The following is a 21,232-nucleotide window of genomic DNA, read 5'->3' as shown; positions in this document are numbered from 1 at the left end:
TCAGAGTTGTAGAAATACATGTAATAAAGCATTTACCATTTCAACAATTTTTACATGTTGAATTCAGTGATGTTAATTACATGCTCCATGTCCTGTACCCATCACCACTCTTTTTTTCCAAATTTTTCCATCCTCCTTAAGAGACACCTTACTGTGTTCCCTATGCAACAACTTCTGCCCATTCCTAGTAACCACCAATGAACTTTGGCCTCCACATCTGCATAGTCTTTCTTTCATGTAAGTGGGATCACACACTAAGAGATGGCTTCAAAGAGTTTGTGGAAAATATCCACTATCTTCTAAAAGAACTTTCTGAAGCCCCCTTGTGTTTCTCCTTTTGTAAGAGACTCATTTCCCTCAGCATGTTGTGTTAAGGGTTCATCCATGCGGTACCAGGTATCAGGATTTCATTTCTTCAATGGCTGATTTATATTCCATTGCATATAAGTACACCACATTTCATTTCATCCATTCATGTTGATGGATATTTAGGCTGTTTCTACCTATTGGCTATTATAAATAGTGCTGTGGTAAACACTGGCTTGTTGCTTCTTTAACCTATCCTTTCCCAATCTTGTTACACCATAGAACCCATGTCTACTGAATATCTATGAAGTAAGTATCGGTAGGACACAAAGAAAAAAGAAAAAAAGCAATAGGAAATGAAAACTGTGAACAAACTGTGAGTGCAAGTTTCAAAGGTGGTTACATTTCATTACAGTTTTTCCCAACATCTATTCAAATCAAAGTGAAATCTAACGAAGTCACAACCCTGAACTTAATACAATGGTTCTAGAAACAGCGTTCTTCTTTTACGTAGAAGAAAGGACATTTCAGCTGGAACCCAACAATGATGGCTTACTATCATTCAATGCAGAAGCCACAGTGTAGTATAGGGCCATGCCTGGTTAGGGTCACCCAGCTGGTAGGCAGCAAAGCTAGGATATGAATCAAGGGACCTATACACCAGAGACTGCCTGGTCCTCCTCACCTAAAGGAGATGCTGTAGTTAGGTGAACACTGAGCAGAAGGAACCAAAAGACTGAGGAAAAACATTTTAGGCAGTAAAAATAGCAGGTGCCAAGGCTCTGAAGCAGGGATGAATAATTCAACAGAGATGAATAGGGTACTCTCTCATCATTTTCCCAAACAGGAAAAAAGGGTTACCCAGCTTGCTTCACCAGTCAGAGAAGATTCTAATCAATAGTAGGTCTCTAGAGAATTAGCTCTGTGTTTAAATCTACGATTCCTTCCTTACCCCTGTGAGGGATATAAGAAGACTGTTGTAATCTTGCTAATACTAAGTTTTCCACCCTCAGCAATCTCGACCCTGACTCCAGAACATTTGAGGGAGGCCCCAGGGCTTCAGGGTAGTTTCAAGAACAAACCTAAACTGATCCAAATTGTCTTCCCAAGTCTGTACTTCCTCCCTCCTTCTTCTAACTTTCATGCAGAACAGCTAGTGCAGGCATTTAGGCAGATGTGTCTCCCCGTATCCAAGAGCTCAATGTAGCAAGACAATGCAAAATCCAACAGAAATCAACTGCTCTAGTAGAATACAAATTTCATTTACCTTTTGGTATGGATTAGTTAAGTAAGCCTTAACTTTTATTATTATTTTATTATTATGCTGCTATTATTATTATAAGCCAGTGACTATTGTGAATATCCACATCTTGTAAACATTTAAACACACTTACTATATATGGTTAGAGGAGCTCTGGTAGTGTGGTGGTTACAACTTGAGCTGCTAACCTCAAGGTCAGTGGTTCAAAACTACCAGCTGTTCCATGGAAGAAAGATTACACTTTCTGCTCCCGTAAAGATTTATAGCCTCACTTCAACAAAAGAGTAAAAAAGGGAGCCCACAGAACGGGAAAAAATCTTTTGCAATGACACATCGGACAAGGGACTAATTTCTAAAATATATAGGAAACTACAACACCTCTACAAGAAATAAAGAAATAACCCAATTAAAAAATGGGCACAGGACATGAACAGACACTTCACCAAGGAGGAGATGCGGGCAGCCAACAAACATATGAAGAAATGTTCATGATCACTAGCCATTAGAGAGATGCAAATCAAAACAACAATGAGATATCATCTCATACCAGCAATAACAGCAAAGATCAAGAAAGTAGAGGATAATAAATGTTGGTGAGAATGCAGAGAGACTGGGACCCTCCTACATTGCTGGTGGGATTGCAAAATGGTCCAACCACTCTGGAAAGCAATATGGCGCTTCTTCAGAAGGTTGGAAATAGAAATACCTTATGATCCAGCAATTCCTCTACTTGGATAAACCTTGAGGATATTATGCTGAGTGAAATTTGTCAGTCACAAAAGCAGATATACTGCATAGGACCTTTATTGTAAAAGATTAAGAAAAAGAACTTACCCTAAAAGGGGGGAAAAAAAAATCATTGCTGATCACCAGGATGTATGGGCAGGGTGAGGGAAGGGATGGGAAGATGGGAAGAAGGAGCACAGGATAGGGAATAGACACAGGATAGCTTGGGTGCTGGGGAGGGGGGGGAGGGGGAGGAGGGGAAACACACAAGAAGTGGGAGGGGAATGGAAGAACAAGACAGATGGAAGAACAGCAGGGCTCTGGGATACAGGGATTGAGGCATGGTTTGAATTGGTAAAGCAGGGGAAATAATGTAAGATGCTTGGTTGTCTTTCGAATCTTGGTTTCTCTTGCCTACCATTGTAAAATAGACACTTGAGGTGGGGAGAAAGGAATAGTCAGGATCATCTCTACAGAAAGCTTGTAAGTCCATCTTCAGCCTATAACTGATTAGAATACCTAAAAGGGGACTACAACTTGCCTATTGAAAGAGGCTTCCTGTGGAACCTCTGCATTGCATAAGACCATAGTTGGAATCCTGAACCCTATCCAGAATCTTCTCAAGTGGGAAATTTCTACTTGAAAGGACAAGCAAATCAGCCTGGAGCAGCTAGAAGAACAGAATATACTTCTGGAAAGAAAGACCGGCAGGAGAAATAAAAAGACAATAATGCCAGTCTGATCAACTACTACAAGAACAAGCCAGCTGTTTGCCTGGGAGCCATCAAGGCAAGTGGTCGGGTCCCCTCAGAGCAAGCCCCCTTCCAAGACTAAGACTCAAGGGAATACATGAGCAGGCATGTAGTCTTGCTGGTGACCACGTTGGTAAATGATAAGGGGAAGTGGGGGAAAACAGAAATGAAAATGTGAGCTAAGTCTGACCACATTCAACAGACTCTTACGAACCAGGGTTGAAACGTGGTTGGCCAGCAGTTTGGCAAGACCTGGGAACTCCTGGGCCCAGAGGCAGTAACATGGCCACAGAGGACTAGAGTGGAAAGTGAAGCATCCAGCTGATATGAAGTGAGGGGAGATGCACAAGAACACCCACACTTGCAGATAGTACCCACTTAACCTGGCTTCGATTGCTGGATGATCAGAACTCAACTAGAAGAAGAAAGAAGAGGGGGAAAAAAAGAATAACCTGTGATGAACTTTACCTATACTTATGGATGTAGTAGCTCAAAAAAAGGAACAAATCTTTACAGCAAGGATCACTCCCACCCCCTTGATACTACACAGGGTTGGCAGAGATGGGCAACTTAGACACTGGCTACACAAAAAGTGGGTGTCTACAAAGGCAAGAAGTGACTGGCTTACAAGCTTTCTAGAGGGAGCCTAGATCCAGGGGCTGTGGGGGAAGGTCGAATCAACCTGTCTGGACGGGGCTGATAAAAGGAGATGGGGATAAGACTCTTGTGGCACAATGGTGAATAACTGCTATTAGGACTGACTGTGAGGGTTGGAAATGTAAAGGTAGATGTTTTGTAACAAAAGGAAGGGAGTGTTTGATTTGCAGTTCAGGAGCAGAGGTCCCTGGGACCATCAAGTGAGAAGAGCAGAGTACGGGTCCCTACCTAGAGAAGCAGTGATGCCAGAGATGGAGGCAGAGACGATGATGTGGAGAGATGGAGTAGCTGGGGACTCTGGATTCAGGGAGGGAGAGGGGCTGTGTGCTAACGGGCGGGGGGCAAGCTTGCGGGGTGTACCCTTTGGTTGTTTGATGATGTATGAAGGGGATTTTAATCATTGCAATGAAACAAAATGTGATAGGATGAATATAAAGCTAATATTCTCCCATGTAAACTATCACAGAATTCACAATAAAAACTTAAAAAAAAGAAAGATTTACAACCTTGAAAACCTTGTACAGGGTCGTTATGAGTTGGAACCAACTCCACGACACACCATCACCACCTCTATATTTGGCTGGAACCGATTCGACAATACTTAACAACAACAATTATACATACGGAACAAATAGAAGTTCTGGTGGTAAAGTGATTACATGCTTGGGCGCTAACTGAAATGTCAGCAATTAAACCGTATCAGCTGGTTTACACCGAGATGAGGAAGTCTACTCCCGGTAAAGAGGCTGTCATAGAAACCCTATAGGCAAGTTCTTCTCTGTCCTACAGGGTTTCTATGAGTCAGAATTAACTTGATAGCAGTGGGTTCATACATGTGCCATGCCAAGTTCTGAGTTTTATAAAGACTAATGTATTCAAAACTTACAATAGTTCCCCTGAAGTGTATCCTATTATTATTCCAATTTATAGCACTGAGTCTAGGTGTGGCGCTTTAGGATATGCACTAGACTACAAGGTTGGTTTGAATTACAAGGTCAGTGGTTCAAACTCACCAGTTGCTCCTCAGAAACCCTAAATAGGGTCGCTATGAGCCAGAACTAACTTAATGGCACTTAGTAACAACAACAATAGAACTGAGATATAAAAGCAGATAATTGGAATCTAAAATCTAAGTGTTATCATTCGATTTGTGTGCTCCAAAAAGTTATATTTCAGTCCTACACTGTGGTACCTGTGAATTTGACCATATTTGAAAAAGCATCTTTGAAAAATTAACTAATGTGAGTAGCTGGGGCGTATTTTCCATATAAGAAGAGAAGACAAGAAACTGAAGCAAAGAGAGACACCCACAGAACATAGGTGGCCATGTGAGGATGAAAGCAGAATTCAAAGTGGCCACTAGCCAAAGAACATCTGAAGCGATCAGAAGCTGAAAAACACAAAGAAGGATCTTCCCCTAAAATCTTCAGGAAGATTCTTGTTGTTGTTGTTGAGTGCCATCGAGTCAATTCTGACCCATAGCGACCCTGTATAGGGTTTCCGAGGAGCAGCTGGTGAGCTTGAACCGCCGACCTTGAAATTCAAATGGCTTTGCAGTCTGGTGCATTAACCCACAGCGCCACACCAGGACTCCATTAGGTAGGTATTTCAAAACATAGTTTAAAAGCAATAACGAAGGATTAACAGATAAATGGTATCAGTCTTTCAAATCACAGGGTTCTGTAATCAGCAAGACTAGAACAGTTACTATTGGACAAAAGGCTGGGAGACGTGGAAGTGCCCCTATGTCCACAGGCATTCATCTCAGCCTGTGACCCGCAGCATAATGATGGGGGCAATTTCTGCATGCCTGCCTGGCTGGGGCTGTCTTGGCTGGGAGGAGGAATTGTTTTGGCCTTTGCTTGGTGCCTTTGTACTCCTTGGACTGTTCAAATAGTCATCACAAAGCGCATAGCAATACAGGGTGCATGTAGGGCTTGGCATCAAAATCTGTAAAACTGCCACGTTGATTTCTGCCTCATCCTGGTGGTGAACTCTGAGACACAGTGAGGCACACCAACCTGCCTTTGGATCAAAGGCTGTAGACTGGCCAGAAAATCTGCAGGGTTTTCGCTTGTGGACCTGATTCAATATTAGGGCTGCTGTGAAGCTTGCTGAACACCCACGGGAAAAGATAAGACAATCCTCGAAGCCAGCGGCACCAAACCCTGCTCCCCTCCCATCTGAAGCACCTGCTCAAGGAAGAGTCTGGATTTAAAGAACATAAAAAGGTAAGGCAGGAACATTTGCTCCATTCATGTGAAGAGACCAGATTTAAAAATCGACTCCAACTCTGAAAATCAGAACTCTTAACTGAACGCTTGCTATGGGTTTGTGGGTTCAGCAGGAATCCATGGAAACTGCAGGAGTGATCATGCTGAAACTGCAGAAGGGTCTCTCTGTCCTTGGCCAACCCAATAGTTTCAACCTAATGTCTTCAGCCGCAGATTCTGGCTTTAATTGATTTAAAAACAAAACCAAACTAGCTGCCATTGATTCCAATTCATGGGGACTCTGTGTGTCCTAGTAAAACTGTGTTTCGTAAGGTTTTCAATGGCTGTGACCTTTAAGGAACAGATAACTAACCTTTCTTCAGGAGCCTTGGAGTAGGCTCAAATCACCAACCAATTAACAACCAGACAACTGTCTGTGCCATATAGGATACACCCTTTAGTGGCTGAGAGGGTGCAATCCCACAGGAAGAGGGTAGGTGGAGCTGGTGAGACAGACAGGCTCCACACCTCATTTCTCCCACAATCAGCACTGTATTGAGTCATCCTACTTAAAGAGATCTGGGAGGGGTCTTAGAGATCCCTAGTGTCCTGGGGAACCAAAGAACTCTTTCTTCAAATAAAATCTCTTCTGGAGTCTAGTAACTCAAACAGCTGCTGTGGTTGAAGCTGAGTTTGGGACCCAGAGACATTTCTGAGGTTTCACTTCGACAACCACCAATTTAATCCAATTCTTTAATTTTAGGGCTGGGGAAATGGAAGACCAGACTGAAGCAACAGAATGAGGAGACGACAGATTTGCATGAGTTTCTTATTTCCAGGAAAACAACATCAATGTATGAGGCTCATTAGCGGAGAATTAAATCTGGGTCTCCCTCACAGAAGGCAAGAATTCTACCACAGAAACATGACCCCCATAACCACTCCTTGTGATTAGTGGTCATCAAGCCAACTCTGACTCACGGTGACGCATGTGTGCAGAGTAGAACTGTTCCACAGGGCTTTCAAGACAGTGGCCTTTCAGAGACAGATCTCTGGGTCTTACTTCCAAAGCACTTCTAGGGGGATATGAACCATCAAAGTTTCACTAATAGTCCAGCACTAACTATTTATGTTAAGAGTTCTGGTGTAGTGCTCTAGTTTAAGCACTGGACTGAAAAGAGAAAGCAGATTCTCAGCCTGCTCCAGTTCAAATCCTAACTCCACCATCTATGAGTCAGTCAAGCGATCTTACATAGGTTTTGCGTAACTCATGACCCCTCTAAAATCACTATGATCAGATGAACTTGACGTGTACTTACAGATGTTGTTGTTAAGTGCCGTTGAGTCGGTTCTGACCCATAGCGACCCTGTACAGGGTTTCCGAGGGTGTAAATCTTTACGGGAGTAGAAAGCCTCATCTTTCTCCCGCAGAGCGGCTGGTAGTTTCGAACCGCTGACCTTAAGGTTCACAGCCCGATTCGTAACCACTACGCTACCAGAGCTCCTTACAGATACAGTAGCTTAAAATACCAACCAGGAGGGAAAGAATCTTTAGAGAAAGGATCACCCTGTACACAGGGTTGATAGGAACGGGCAACTTAGACATTGGTTACCTAAAATGGGGAGAGAGGGGCTGTAAAGGCATGAAGTGACTGGCTTACAAGTTTTCAAGAGGGAGTTTAGATTCAGAGTGTGTGGAGGAAGATAGAATCCCCACTGAGTGATTTTCATCCTGTCTAGACAGTTCTGGTGAAAGGAGATGGGGACAAGATGCTCATGATTCAATAGTGAGTAATTGTTATCATGACTAATTGCTATTGTTGTAACTGTAAAGACAGAAGTTTTATAGCAAAAAGGGGTGAGTGGTCGATCTTACAGTCCTGGAGCGGAGGACCCTGGGACCATCAGGAGCGAAGTGTGGGACTCCACCCAGACACCCCAGAGATGGAGGCAGAGATGATAACATGTAGAGACGGAGCCCCTGAGGACTCTAGACTCATGGAAGGGGGAAGGGTGGGTGCTGGTGGCTGGGGGGCAGACCTGCAGTGTGTGCCCTTTGGCAAATGATTGTATATTGCTGAGTGTTTTGGTGCACATCCAAAACAAAAACAAAACAAAACAGAGGGAATAGAAGCAACTACTACTGAATGCTGAAGCATGCAGGGAATTGTAATCACTGCAATGAAACAAATACGATACGATGAGTATAAAATTGATGTTCTCCCATGTAAACTATCACTTAATTCACAATAAAAACTTAAAAAAAAAAAGATGCCAGGGGATATTTCTCATTTAAAGTTTAAAGATTATGTCCGTTTCATAGTTTGTAGGGTTCATTCAGCCTTCCTGGTTCCAGAAGTTCTGGATTTCACGGGAATCTTAAGTTTCGTTCTGTGTTTCCCCTTCTTTGATCAAGAGTCTCCTACAGACTCTGAAACTAACTGATTCTTAACAGCTATGTGGCTTTAGGCAAACAACCTCTATGAGCCATTTCTTTATGTGTAAAATGGAAATAATCAGAGTATTTACTTCTCAAGTTTGCTGTGACAATTAAGACAGCTAAAGCATGTGAGTGTCTGGTGTTTTTTAAGCAATCAATTGGGAGAAGTCCAGCTAGGCTCCAGGCAGGCTTTTGAGTTAGCAAATATGTTTTATAAGGGGCCAGATAGGAAACACTTCAGGCTTTGCAGGACAAAAGATGAAATCAAGGCTATTTTGTAGGTCCTTATATAAGAAACAAATTTCCACAATCTTTTTATTCATAAAATTCATATAATAATGATAACAGTACGTTGTTGTTGTTAAATGCCGTTAAGTCAGTTCTGACCCATAGTGACCCTGTGTTGGGTTTCCGAGGAGCAGCTGGTGAGCTTGAACTGCCAACCTTGCAGTTCAAATGGCTTTGCAGTCTGGCGCGTTAGCTCACAATGCCACACCAGGACTCCTTGATAACAGTATATTTCTTAGTAATAGAGATCTACTAATGAGATGAAAGTAATTCTTGTCTGTTACTGTGTGTGTGAGGGTTAATATTTCAGTTAATTAGGGTTCAAACATAAAAACAATTCTTAGCTCAAAGCCATTTAAAATCAGATGGCAGGACAGACTTGGCCTTTGAAGTGGGAGGGAAGGGATATGCTCTATGTTAATAATAATTTGTTTTGTGAATAATACATTGGAGAATTAACTCTTGACTTGTTTTGTACCCTTTCATTTTCTAAGTTCAAAATGAACACCACAACAATTTATACTGATGTTTCTGAAAACTGCATTTCCTGTTCAGCCCCATGGTTGTTGTTAAGTGCTATGGAGTCAGTTCCGACTTACACCGACCCTGTACAGGGTTTCCAAGGCTGTAAATCTTTACGGGAGCAGAAAGCCTCATCTTTCTCCCGCAGAATGATTGGTAGTATTGAACTGCCGACCTTGAGGTTAGCAGCCCGATTTGTTACCACTACGCTACCAGAGCTCTTTATTCAGCCCCACAGGCAGTGCTCAAGTCAAAACAGGGATGCCCAAAATGCTTAAGTCTAATCTGGAAGCAATTCTAGAAATCATAGCCCTGTATTTCCAGCACAGCCCACAAAGCCTGTTTATAAGACACAGGTCATTCAACTAAGGGGATCTAAGATTAGAAGTTTCTTAGTACAGTCACTAGGAAGAAGGCATAATGTACTTTGCAGGTAAAAACTTACAACTATTTCATTAAGAAAGTATTTTTTAAAAAAAATGTTAGCTTACCAAATAGTTGCTGTCAACTCAACTCTGACTCACTGTGACCTCATTCGTGCCACAGTAGAAATGTGCTCCACAGGGTTTTCAATGGTTAAGTTTTCGGGGTAGTGGATTGCCAGGTCTTTCTTCTGAGGTACGTCTAGATAGACTCAACCTCCAAGCTTTAGGTTAGTAGCTGAGCATATTAACAATGTACTTAATGGTATAACCTTAGGCAAGTTATTGTACTTCTGGTAACTGGTAACTAATGAGATAATATTAGTATTTACAGCAGTAGAGGTTCTTAGCATTAAATGCACAAACACTAGTAAAGGACTTCAAAGTGTGCCCAGCCCTATAAGCGTTCTTAAATACATCTTTTTATAAAGGGCAGAGTAACTCCATTCAAATCCCGATCAGAATATTCTGTCTTGAACTTTTTTCTTAATTAGTCATTTGAATTCAAAACATTCCCATACCAGCCACTTAACCAGTTTAGAAAAATATTTGAAACATTCTACTTATACCAACATTCATTCTATTATACCATAATAAGCAGGTACTGTGCATTTCTAGATAAAAGAATTGAAAAGGAATGAATCTCATATTCCACTTTCAAGGATCCTGGGTGCTGTATGCAGACAATATTATATTTTAATAATTAATTGTTCATCAAAGAAAAAGATGAGGAACAGGGATGCTAAATTCGAAGTTATTCAAATTGGGGAAATGAATAATGTATGACTTTTATATTAAATACACACTGTATTAAGTAGTCGACATTTCACCCAACTCTGTCTTCATTTTTAAGGATTTTGAACGACAATATGCATAATCAACTAGGGGAGGTTTATTTAGAAAAAGAAAGACCTTATTTGAATGCAAACGGAGTATATCTGAAGATGATTAAATTTCTCTTATCAATTAGGGAATTTTGTCTCAAGGCTTTAAAGTCATGGTCAACCATTACGCCCAGTTACCCTTGCAGTTTCCTTTCAACATTAAATTATATCTGGCTCAATTCTGTTCTATTTCATATTTCTGATAGCACTGCCAGGAGGCAATTTTTAATTAAAGAAAATTTGAAAGATTCAAACATGCATAATTGGATTAAAAATGTGATCATTAAAACATTAAGTGATAATCATCTGATTGATTGCATTTTTTTCAGTGTGTTAATAACCTAATATTTTCAATGCTTTGATTATATAGGAAAAAAAGAAAGCCCTTTCTACAATAGGAGGAAGAATCAACACATAGAAGAGACCTGTGCAGTAACCGAATCATGGAATAATGTTGAATGCACGTACACACACAACCACACACACAGAATAAAACAAAACATAACCGAAACCAGTTGCTGTCAAGTCAATTCTGACCCCTGGCAACCTCATGCATACTGAGTAATACCGTACTCTAATAGGGATTTCAAGGCTCTGACCTTCTGGAAGCAGACTGTCAGACATTTCTTCACAGGTGCTTCTGGGTGGGTTCAAACTGCCAAACTTTAGGTTAGCAGTTAGTACTTAACCGCTTGCACTACCCAGAAACTCCATTCGCACCTATATATACATACATACCTAGACACACAAACTGTACACAGGTCATACACACAGAAACACTCACACACGCATCAATGAAGAAAGCATTACACTGGAATGTTGAGATCTCTAATGGAAGAAAACTTCCCCACTTAGGGAAGCATTTGGGATACATAAACACTAGGAAAGTTATCTCCATACAATGAGTGTTTTATTTCTTCAGGGTTTCCAAAAAAAATCTTTATAGAAAAAAGCTACTAACTTTTCTCCAAACACTTATGAACATGGGAGCAGGGCTGGCTTGCTACTTTATGCTGGGGAGTGAAGGGGAGGTAAGACAGTGAACAGAGTGGGGCATAAAGTCACTCTAAACACAGGACCAAGAGCTATGGGAGTGTTGCTCAAACTGTACTGTATATGCAAATCACCCAGAATTTGTTTAAATGAAAATTCTGATGCCATGGGTCTGGGGTATCCAGTTCCTACAGGGACTATCCATGGCTCTCTACAGCCTCCTCTGATTCTACCTTCTGACTCTTAACATACAGTTACATAGGCCTCTTTGCTGTCCCATGATCACACCAAGCAAAAATCCTACCTACCCCAGGGCCTTTGCACTGTCTCTTCATTCTCTCTGGAATGCTTCTGCATGACTCTTATCATGGCTGGCTTCAGCTATTAAGAACATAAGTCACATTTGATGACTCACTTTGCAATGAGTTCTACCCAGACCACTGTTTGAAAATAGCTATTTTGGGGGTACTTCATTAAGCTAATTAAAGTTGTATGATTCAAAACCTACTGTCCTGTGACTATGTATACAGAAGAACACTGCAAACAAAGGTTAAAGTCAGTACTTAGTATTGCGTAACTAGAATGAAGAGAGAAAGAGTAGGAGCCCCAAATCTTACAAATCCTAGGGGGAAAAGTCAGCTTATGGTACATACCATCTGTAATTTGGCTAAAAATTGTGAAGTGGTATCTATTTCTTAATTCATTTTTAAATGCTTTGATTTGTTCGTTTGGACACAGAACACATGCCAATGTAACACTGTCTACATGTGCAATTCTGTACACTGGCTATATTCCTCAAATTGTGCAATTAATGCTTTTCTTCATTACTAGGAACCTACTGCCCCTTAGAATCCTAACTACTTTAACTTCATATAGGTAGTTCTTAACAAAGCACAATGCTCAAGGAAGACATTCTTTACTAGATAAGGAAAACTACTGCTTGGTTTACAGAAGCACATAGTGGTATCTAACACACCACTAAACAGAACTGACGAAAGAAGACACCAATATGACTCAACACCATTCAGGTCAAAATGCCTGTCTGCTTTATGCATATACCAGAAGCTGGGCTCAGGGTCTTCATGTGACCACAGTGAAGGGTGCTCAGTGGGTCAGGAAGCAGGATCGACTCACATGTGTGTAAAGACGAGGTTCTCCAGCCTCAATCAACCCTTCACTGAGTCCTGGTGTTGCTCTGTAGGGTAAAAGCACTCAACCACAGGGTTGGTTTGAACCACAAGGTAGATGGTTCAAACTCACCAGCTACTCCTCGGAAACCCTATACAGAGTTGCTATGAGTTAGGGCTGTCTCGACAGTACCTAACAACAACAACCTTGTGAAGTAAGCCTCAACATTCTGAAGGAAGCTGAGAAATCCCCCAGGTCATAGGGCTGTGCCGTGTAGGGTCTCACACTACAGCTAGGAGGCCCCGGTTCTAGCACAGAAAGACTCTACCTCCTGACTGTATTCCCTTAACCCAGCGCAGCAGTGCCTTACACAACAAGGCTTCAAAGAGACCATGGGCAAACTCCATTAAATATGAATTCCCTCATACAGTACCACTTGCTATAGACTCGTGATAGCGCCACGTGTTGCACAGTACAGCTATATGCCATAGGGCTTTTGAGATGGTGACCTTTAGGAAGCAGATCACCAGGTCTTCCTTCTGAGGTGTCTTACATTGGTTTCAAACTGCCAACCTATTGATTAATAGTCAAGTGCTTAACCATTTGCTCCATTCAGAATTTCCATGCCTTTCAGAATTATAGGAGTCCTGGTGTGGAGCTGTAGGACAAGCACTGGACAGTTAACTACAAGGTTGGCAGTTCAAACTCGCCAGCCGCTCCTTAGAAACCCTACACAAGGATGCTATGAGTAGGAACCGACTTGACAGCATTTTAAAACAACAATATCGAGTTATAGGATCTTTGTTGTTGTTGTTAAGTGCTGTCAAGTCGATTCTGACCCATAGCAACCCTATATAAGGTTTCCAAGGAGCAGCTGGTGAGCTTGAATCACCGATGTTGCAGTTCAAATGACTTTGCAGTCTGACACATTAGCCCACAGTGCCACACCAGGGCTCCATAGGCCCTTTCTTTGTGACTAAATAAAATCTGTGAAACCAAATCACTAAGTAACAATTAAGTCAAAAGTGTTCAAACAGCGTATAGCCTGTTTGGAGTACTGGTGTGGTGCAGTGGGTTAATGTGCCAGACTGCAAAGCTGTTTGTTCACCAGCGGCTCCTCAGAAACCCTACACAGGGTCTCTATGGGTTGGAACCAACTCAACAGCATTTAACACCAATAACAACTGCCCATTTGTATAAATGAAGTTTTATTGGAACACAGTTAGAATCCTTAGTCTACACATTACCTAGGACCACTTTTGTGATAGGACTGCAGACAGACAATGTATAATCTGAAAAATCTAAAGTATATACTATCTGACCTTTCACAGAAAACATTTGGCCATGCCTGCTCCTATGTGAAGGAATCTTGGTGGCTCTGTGGGCCAGACACTGGAAGGTACCCGGCTGGTGGTTCAAATGCAACAGCCATTCCATAGGAGAAAGATGAGGCTGTCTGCTCCCCATAAAGATGGAATCTTGGAAAACCTAAGGAGCAATTACACTCCGCCATAGATTGGGTTACTATGAGTTGGAATTGACTGATGGCAGTGGGTTTTGTTTTGTTTCTTTCGTATGTGAAAACCATAGTTTTTAACAGGATAGCAATAAGCATTATCATTTTGACTCAGGCAGCAGCAGTATGGGGAGAAAACACCTGATGAGGGAGGGTCTTGGAGCCTTTTTTTAAAATGTCTTTTTCTTTTAAAGTTTTTTTATTGTGGATTGAGTGAAAGTTTACAGGGCAGATCATCAGTTTTACATTCAACAAATCATACACCTTGTTTCATTACAATGATTATAATACTCTCCATGTACCATCACTTTAGCTTTATTTTTTTTTTCAACACTCAGGCATATATAATAATTTAAACCACCAAAGGGCATGTTCTGCAAGTCTGCCTCCTGGCCACCAGCTCTCAGTCCCTCTCTTTCCATGAATCTAGAGTCCTCAACTGCTCCCTCTCTCCATGTCCCCATGTCTGCCTCCATCTCTCGTATCACTGCTTCTTTGGATAAGGTCCTGCATTCTGCTGTGCTCTTCTCCCTTGATGGTCGTAGGGTCCTTTGTTTCTGGACTGTAAGATTAACTACTCCCCTGTTTTTGTTACAAAACTTCTACCTTTACAATTGTGACAGTCGCAATTACTCTGTCACAATTAGTGATAACAGTTACTCGCTATTGAATCTTAAGAATCTTAGCCCCATCTCTTTTAACCAGAGCCATATAGACAGAGCCAACTATTCAGTGGCGACTCTTTTTTCCCATACACACTATTAAACTAAACTCCCCCTTGAAACCTTGTAAGCCAGTCATTTCAAGCCTTTATTGCCCCCCTTGGGAACCCTGTACAGAGTCGCTATGAGTCAGAACCGACTCCACTGCACTTAACAACAACACAACAACAATTTTAGGTAGCCAATATCTAAGTTGCCCATCCATATCACCCTGCATAGAGAGGAGTTACCATTGATTGGGAACTAATTTTTGACCGTGAAACTCTACCAGTAGACAGTAGGTATGTACACAGTCCAGAGGCCCAAATTATGGCACGTGGCACTATGGGATAAAACACTGGACTGCAGGATTGGTTTGAACCACAAGGTTGGTGATTCGAACTCACCAACTGCTCCTTAGAAATCCTATATAGATTTGCTATCAGTTGGAACTGACTCAACAACACAGGATAAGCACTGGACCGCAAGATCTGTTTGAACCACAAAATTGGCGATTCAAACTCACCAGCTGCTCTTCTGAAACCCTATACAATGTCACTTTGAGTCGGACAACAATAACAAGTATTATTGTGGGCTCTGAGCAAAGTCAGATTGAGATGGAGAAAGCCAACTCGATAACTTAGATTCCTGTATTCCAAGGTCATCAAATACATGGCTTAACCTGATCTGAAGAGATCTAGCTTCTTTGACTTTATTGGTGGTTTCAGATGGCCAACTGTGGCATTTTGACTTAGGGGCTATTGTTAGAATGAAATGTATGTTGACATTAATACTTCCAAGGAGAGAATATACAACAATCACAAAGACTTGTTGACAATTAAGGAAATGAACATGACACTTAAATTATACAGAGAAATACAGTGACAAAAACCCAATATTATTACTCAACAGTGACACTCGTCGCTTCTCTCCCCTACATGGCTGCAACGGAACTTACACAGTGCACACATTCTTTCACCTATAAGTGACCCTGCTGATGGAGCAGTAACAGGCACATAAGAAGCAAATGGTTTATTTTTACAATAATCAGATATTAATTAATGTTGAAAACAGAGACTGGTCTAGCAGTGTGGAAAGGTGATGCATTTCATTTCAAAGCCCAATACTACTGGGTTCAAACCTTGTCTCCACTGCATTATTGTTGTTGTTAAGTGCTGTCCAGCTTGATTCAACTCATAGCAGCCGTGTATAGGGTTTCTGAGGAGCAGCTAATAGGTCTGAACTACCGACTTTGCTTATCCTACAGCACCACACCAGGTCTTCACTGCATATGGTAGGATAATTAGCCAGCTTCTCTCTGAACCTTGGCTTACCCATTTGGGACATGGAATTAAGAATTCCCATCGCAACAAGCTTCTGCTGAGATTAAATAACACTGTAGGAGCAGAACATCCAGGCAGGGTTAACTACACACACAGGGCTCACCAAATGAGACGTTGCTGCTTCCTTTCACCTGGTTCCATGTTCCTGCCACCAAAACTGACCTTTCTCACCATCCTCATATCTTCATGGTCTGGTTCAATGAAGAAGAGTGGTGTTGTGGGTTAATGCACTGGACTACACCAGCTATTGAGTGGAGCTGGAGAAAAATGAGGTTTTCTGCTTCCGTAAAGATTTATAGCCTTGGAAACCCTAGACAGGGTTGCTATGAGTCAGAACCAACTCAGCGGCACATAACAACAACGACAACATGGTTCAAGTCATTTAAGCAACATAAATTCCATTTCAAAAAACAGGTAGTGATGGAGGCCAAATTCAGAGTCCTACAATGGTTGCCTGTTCTCACATCTCTGTACTTAACTTTATAGTCAACAAATCACAACAATGATGTAAGTGATGGGGGTGGTTTTTAGCAGCTAACCCTGAGGGCTTCCCACATGCCAAACAGAGTTATAAACAGTAAGTCATCAAAGCCTCAGGGCAATCCAATTGGGTTTTAGGACCACAATGGTCAGGCCCCTTGGCTGCTAACTTACCCAGTGGGTCTACATAAGAAACACCTGGTAATCTGCTACCATAAAGATTACAGTAACAAACAAATAAACAAAATGCCCCTATGGTGGAAGTTCTACTGTATCATTGCCTTAAATTGCAATTGACTCGAAGGCACCCTTAACAACAAGAGACACACTTTGGATCAACTAGTTTACTATTACCTCATTTCACAGTTGAGAAAAGTGAATCACCAAACAATTAAATGATTTTCCCAGAGTCTCTGTGCTTAGCTACTACATAGCAATGGCTGCAAAGGCAGTCCCAAAGACTTTAGCAAGGACTTTTACAGTAGATACCAGAAACATAATTTTACACTGTCTTTACTTCCCACTACACCATAAATGCTCAGTTGTTGTTGTTGTTAAGTGCCTTGGAGTCGGTCCTGATCTCATGAAAAGGCAGTTCCTTAAACTCCTATAATCCTGTTTTTAAAAGATAAAATACTGACAAAGCTAGCCAAATGAGAACTGGTCTCAAATTCAAAAGGCATCACTTTTGAAGTATTTTTATGTGTTAACACCATTGTTAACAATACTATTAGTAATAAAATAGAAGTCGGCACAGCATCCCATTTCCTGGCTTGGGTTAAGAAAAGGTATGGAAATAATCTTGCATCTGTGGCTGTGGTTGTGAGGAGCTGAAATACAGGAAACTGGGAAAATCGCTTAAGTCTGGCTGCTTGGAGAAGATTCTGAGATCAAAAGTGTTCAGATAAGCATCTGGCCTTCCTGAATCCAGAGCAGACACAAACCAATTAGTCAAGACCACAGTGGGGCATATTTGTAGCACGCTTTAGGAAACACCCTTGTAATCAAATGCTGGAAACAGAAACTTCAAAGGGGAAGTTTTGCCACGTATTAATTAATACGTTCAAGACTACCAGGGAGCTGAGATAATGTAGTTTTCCCATTGGAAAAGAAAAGAAAAATCAGAATGGTTTATTTCTTTAAGGTAAACATGAAAACAAAACCCCTATTAATTCAGTTGAAATTCATTTTGATTGCATGATGATACGGCAAGATAAAAATTGAATCCCAAGTCTATAACGTTTATCACATATAGTAATTTCAATGACCTGAATGTATATTTAAATTGTCCTCAAGAAAACCCTTTTTAAGGTAGACGTTTTGTAGCAAGGAGGGGAGTGATTAACTTTTCAGTCTAAGAGCGAGGTCCCTGGGACCATGAAGGGAGAAGAGCGGAGAGCGGGACCCTACCCAGAGAAGCAGTGATGCCTTCTCCGGATGGAGGCAGAGACGATGACATGGAAAGATGGAGCAGCTGGGGTCTTTAGACACAGAGAGGGAGAGGAGCTGTGCGCTGACGACCTGGGGGGCAGGCTTGTAGGGTATACCCTTTGGTTGGATGATGATGCATGGAGCGGATTGTAACCATAGCAACGAAATGATATAAGATAGAATGAATGTAAAACTAATGTTCTTCCATGTAAACTATCACATAATTCACAATAAAAATTAAAAAAAAAAGAAGACCCTTTTTACAATTCCTAGCAACACCTATTAAACAAACCATTGGCTGAAGATACCACTATTAGAAAAGCTACTATAATAACAAGTCTTGATGTGGCTCTATAAGATAAGCACTGGATCACAAGGCAGGTTTGTACTGCAAGGTTGCAGTTCAAACTCACCGGCGGCTCCTTGGAAACCCTATACAGGGTCGCTATGAGTAGGAATGGACTCCATGACACTTAACAACAACAACAAACAACAACTATAATTTAGATGAAGAGTTGGTAAATTTTTTCTGTTAAAAACTTCTGTAGCCCAGATAGTCTCCTTGTCCCAAATACTCAACTCTGCTGTTACAGTGTGAAAGCAGTCATAGACAATAGGTAAATGAATGAATGTGTCTATGTTCCAATAAAACTTTATTTATAATAACAGGTAGGGGGCCAGATTTGACCTATGCCAGAAACCATTCCTTCTTCATGTGTATCCTGTCACAATGTATTTAATAATACTTGCATAGCAGGTAGTTTCATTATTCTCATTTTAAAGAAGTGGAAACTCAGGCTCATAGGGATTTACGTTAAGTTGTGCAGCTCAAACCCAGCTGTCAAGCTGGAGAACCAGAATTCAAATGCAGGCCAGCTTGAACCCTAAAGCACTATTTTAGAATCCTTGCTTAGTTGTGCTCCCAATACTCAAATTGCAAATAAATAACAAAATTCCCTTTCTATACTATTATTCCATAATGTTGAGTTTTTATAAAAGCTCATTCCAAAGGTCTAACTGCCAATTCGTGTGATCACATGAGCTTACTTTTCAGGCAAATAACAATAGTTGTTTTGACCTTCAGCAACAAGAAGGCAAGGGCAAAATCCATAAATAAAAAAAGATTCCTCCACGACACTAAAAGTTCCCAAGGGCAGACACCACAGCTCATTCATCATTTTACCTTCAGCACCTTGATGTACTACTTATTAGGCAATCAATGGACACAAGGGTAGATGGATATGTGATTAAAAGGGTTTGAAGTTCACCCACACAAATAAAACAGGCAAGAACCCCTCAAACTGCATCAACTCATCTCTTCTCCATCTTCCTGATGCTCATTAGAATGACACCTACTCCTCTCTTTATCTTAATATTTTAATTTCACTCCATTCCCCTTGTTCTGTGATTTGTTGTCTTCTCTTACAGTCTATGCAAGGTATTTTTTTTCTGAAACGCCAGCAATTTGGTCTCAGACAGTTTATGCTGAGGACCTATATGCCAGAGATGATCATAATGGCAGTGGAGTGACAAAGACAAATTATGGTTCTGTTAAACGTTCTACCTACCACTAACAATTTTGAAATGACCGTTAATTTTCTTTTAATCTTTCCTCTTGCATATGCATCTTTACACAATATAAATTACTGTAGTCTCTATAAATTACTCGCTCCTTTAGCAGTGCCTGGATGATAAGCCTCATTCAAGACTGAAGGAAGCAGGTGCTGACCCTCATGAATGACAGGCAGGAGAGGGATAAGAGTGACACCAGACAGCTGAAGTCAAAAAGACTTTGGTTCAGTTCTAGACAGGGTCACTCATCCAGGTGGTACCCTAGGACAAGACATCCAGTCTTTGCATATATCACTTGCCTTTTCAGAGGGTTTCTGGAAGATTCCGTGATGCCTAATAGGCCTTGGGGCTCCAGGTTTAGTTCAGGCACAATGGCTGTGAGAAGTCTTTTGTTTATAGACATATCCCCTGACAGCCTACCCCCTTTCTTTCTCACTTCCTTTTGCTAAATTCCAAAAGTAGTTGTTTGCTTCCAAAGTCATCTCTTAGTGATACAATCCCAAGGCAGCCACAGTCCTTTCTTTGGCCTGCAATCAATTTACAGAGTGAACAAACAGCCTGCCAGGTGTACTTATGGTAAAATGTTAACAAAACAAATGAAAAAGAAAGAAAGTAAAGAAATGCTGTCACTGCCTTCTCTGCTTGTTGTGAGGTCACTTGGTACCTGATGCATCCGGGAAGAAAGCAATGTCTGAATCCCTTCTGTGCGACTGCTAATTACTATCTTCTTTGATTGTGAAATATAAGACACATGTGGAAAGGTGGGGGCAACATAAACATTGAGTGAACCCCAATGTAACCACCACCCAGAAAAAGAGGAGACTGTTGCTTCCCTCTCTCATCACAAAACTATCTACCACTAACAATTTTGAAAAGACCTTTACTTTTCTTTTAATTTTTCTTCTTGCATATGCATCTTTACACAATATAAATTACCGTAGTCTCTTGCAAATAATACATGTGTTACTTGGCTTTTACAAACCAGAAAACATTTGTGTGGCTAGTTGTCTACACATGTTATGTACTTTAAATGCATCTGCCTATTATCTCCCAAAATACAGTAGGTTTTCTCTCTTTAGAACTTTATGTTGAAGAACAGTTGTGTTCTTCTTATCTTACCCTGTTCAAATTTATCATCTCAGATGCACCCATGATGTTTCATGGAGTCTACTTCTTTCTCAAAATACTCTACTGCATAATTATGTTGTTGTTGTTAAGTGCCGTCAAGTTAGTTCTGACTCACAATGATCCGGTATAGTGTTTCTGAGAAGCTGCTGGTGGATTTGAACTACTGACCTTGTGATTCGCAGTCTAGTGCTGACCCTACAATGCCACACCAGGAGTGTCCAACTGCTTGATTACACTACATTGCATTTGTCCAGCCTGCTGACGATGGGCATTTGAGTCATTGCCGGAGTTGGGCAATTAGGAAAACATAGCATAGAAAAACACATATTTTATAATACTTGGACTTATGCTTGCTGTTTTTCAAAGAGTTGTTGTACTAACTTACTGTCGTCTGTAATACATGAGAGTTTCTGACATTCCATATCCTTGCCAACACGTGCTACTGTCAGGTTATTAAAAATATATGACT

General features: G+C 41.1%; 1 protein-coding gene across 2 annotated transcripts in view; it reads right to left on the bottom strand.

Annotated features, from left to right (window-relative positions):
* The window catches only part of PTPRG (protein tyrosine phosphatase, receptor type, G), a 1,006,925-nt gene that overhangs the window by 203,976 nt on the left and 781,717 nt on the right, over window positions 1-21,232 (bottom strand). The window lies entirely within an intron of this gene.

The sequence above is a fragment of the Chrysochloris asiatica genome, unplaced genomic scaffold (genome assembly GCF_000296735.1).
Source record: "Chrysochloris asiatica unplaced genomic scaffold, ChrAsi1.0 scaffold00046, whole genome shotgun sequence".
In the NCBI taxonomy this organism is placed as follows: domain Eukaryota; kingdom Metazoa; phylum Chordata; class Mammalia; order Afrosoricida; family Chrysochloridae; genus Chrysochloris; species Chrysochloris asiatica.
The sequence above is the reverse complement of the archived record's forward strand: the minus strand, read 5'-3'. Positions and strand labels throughout refer to the sequence as shown.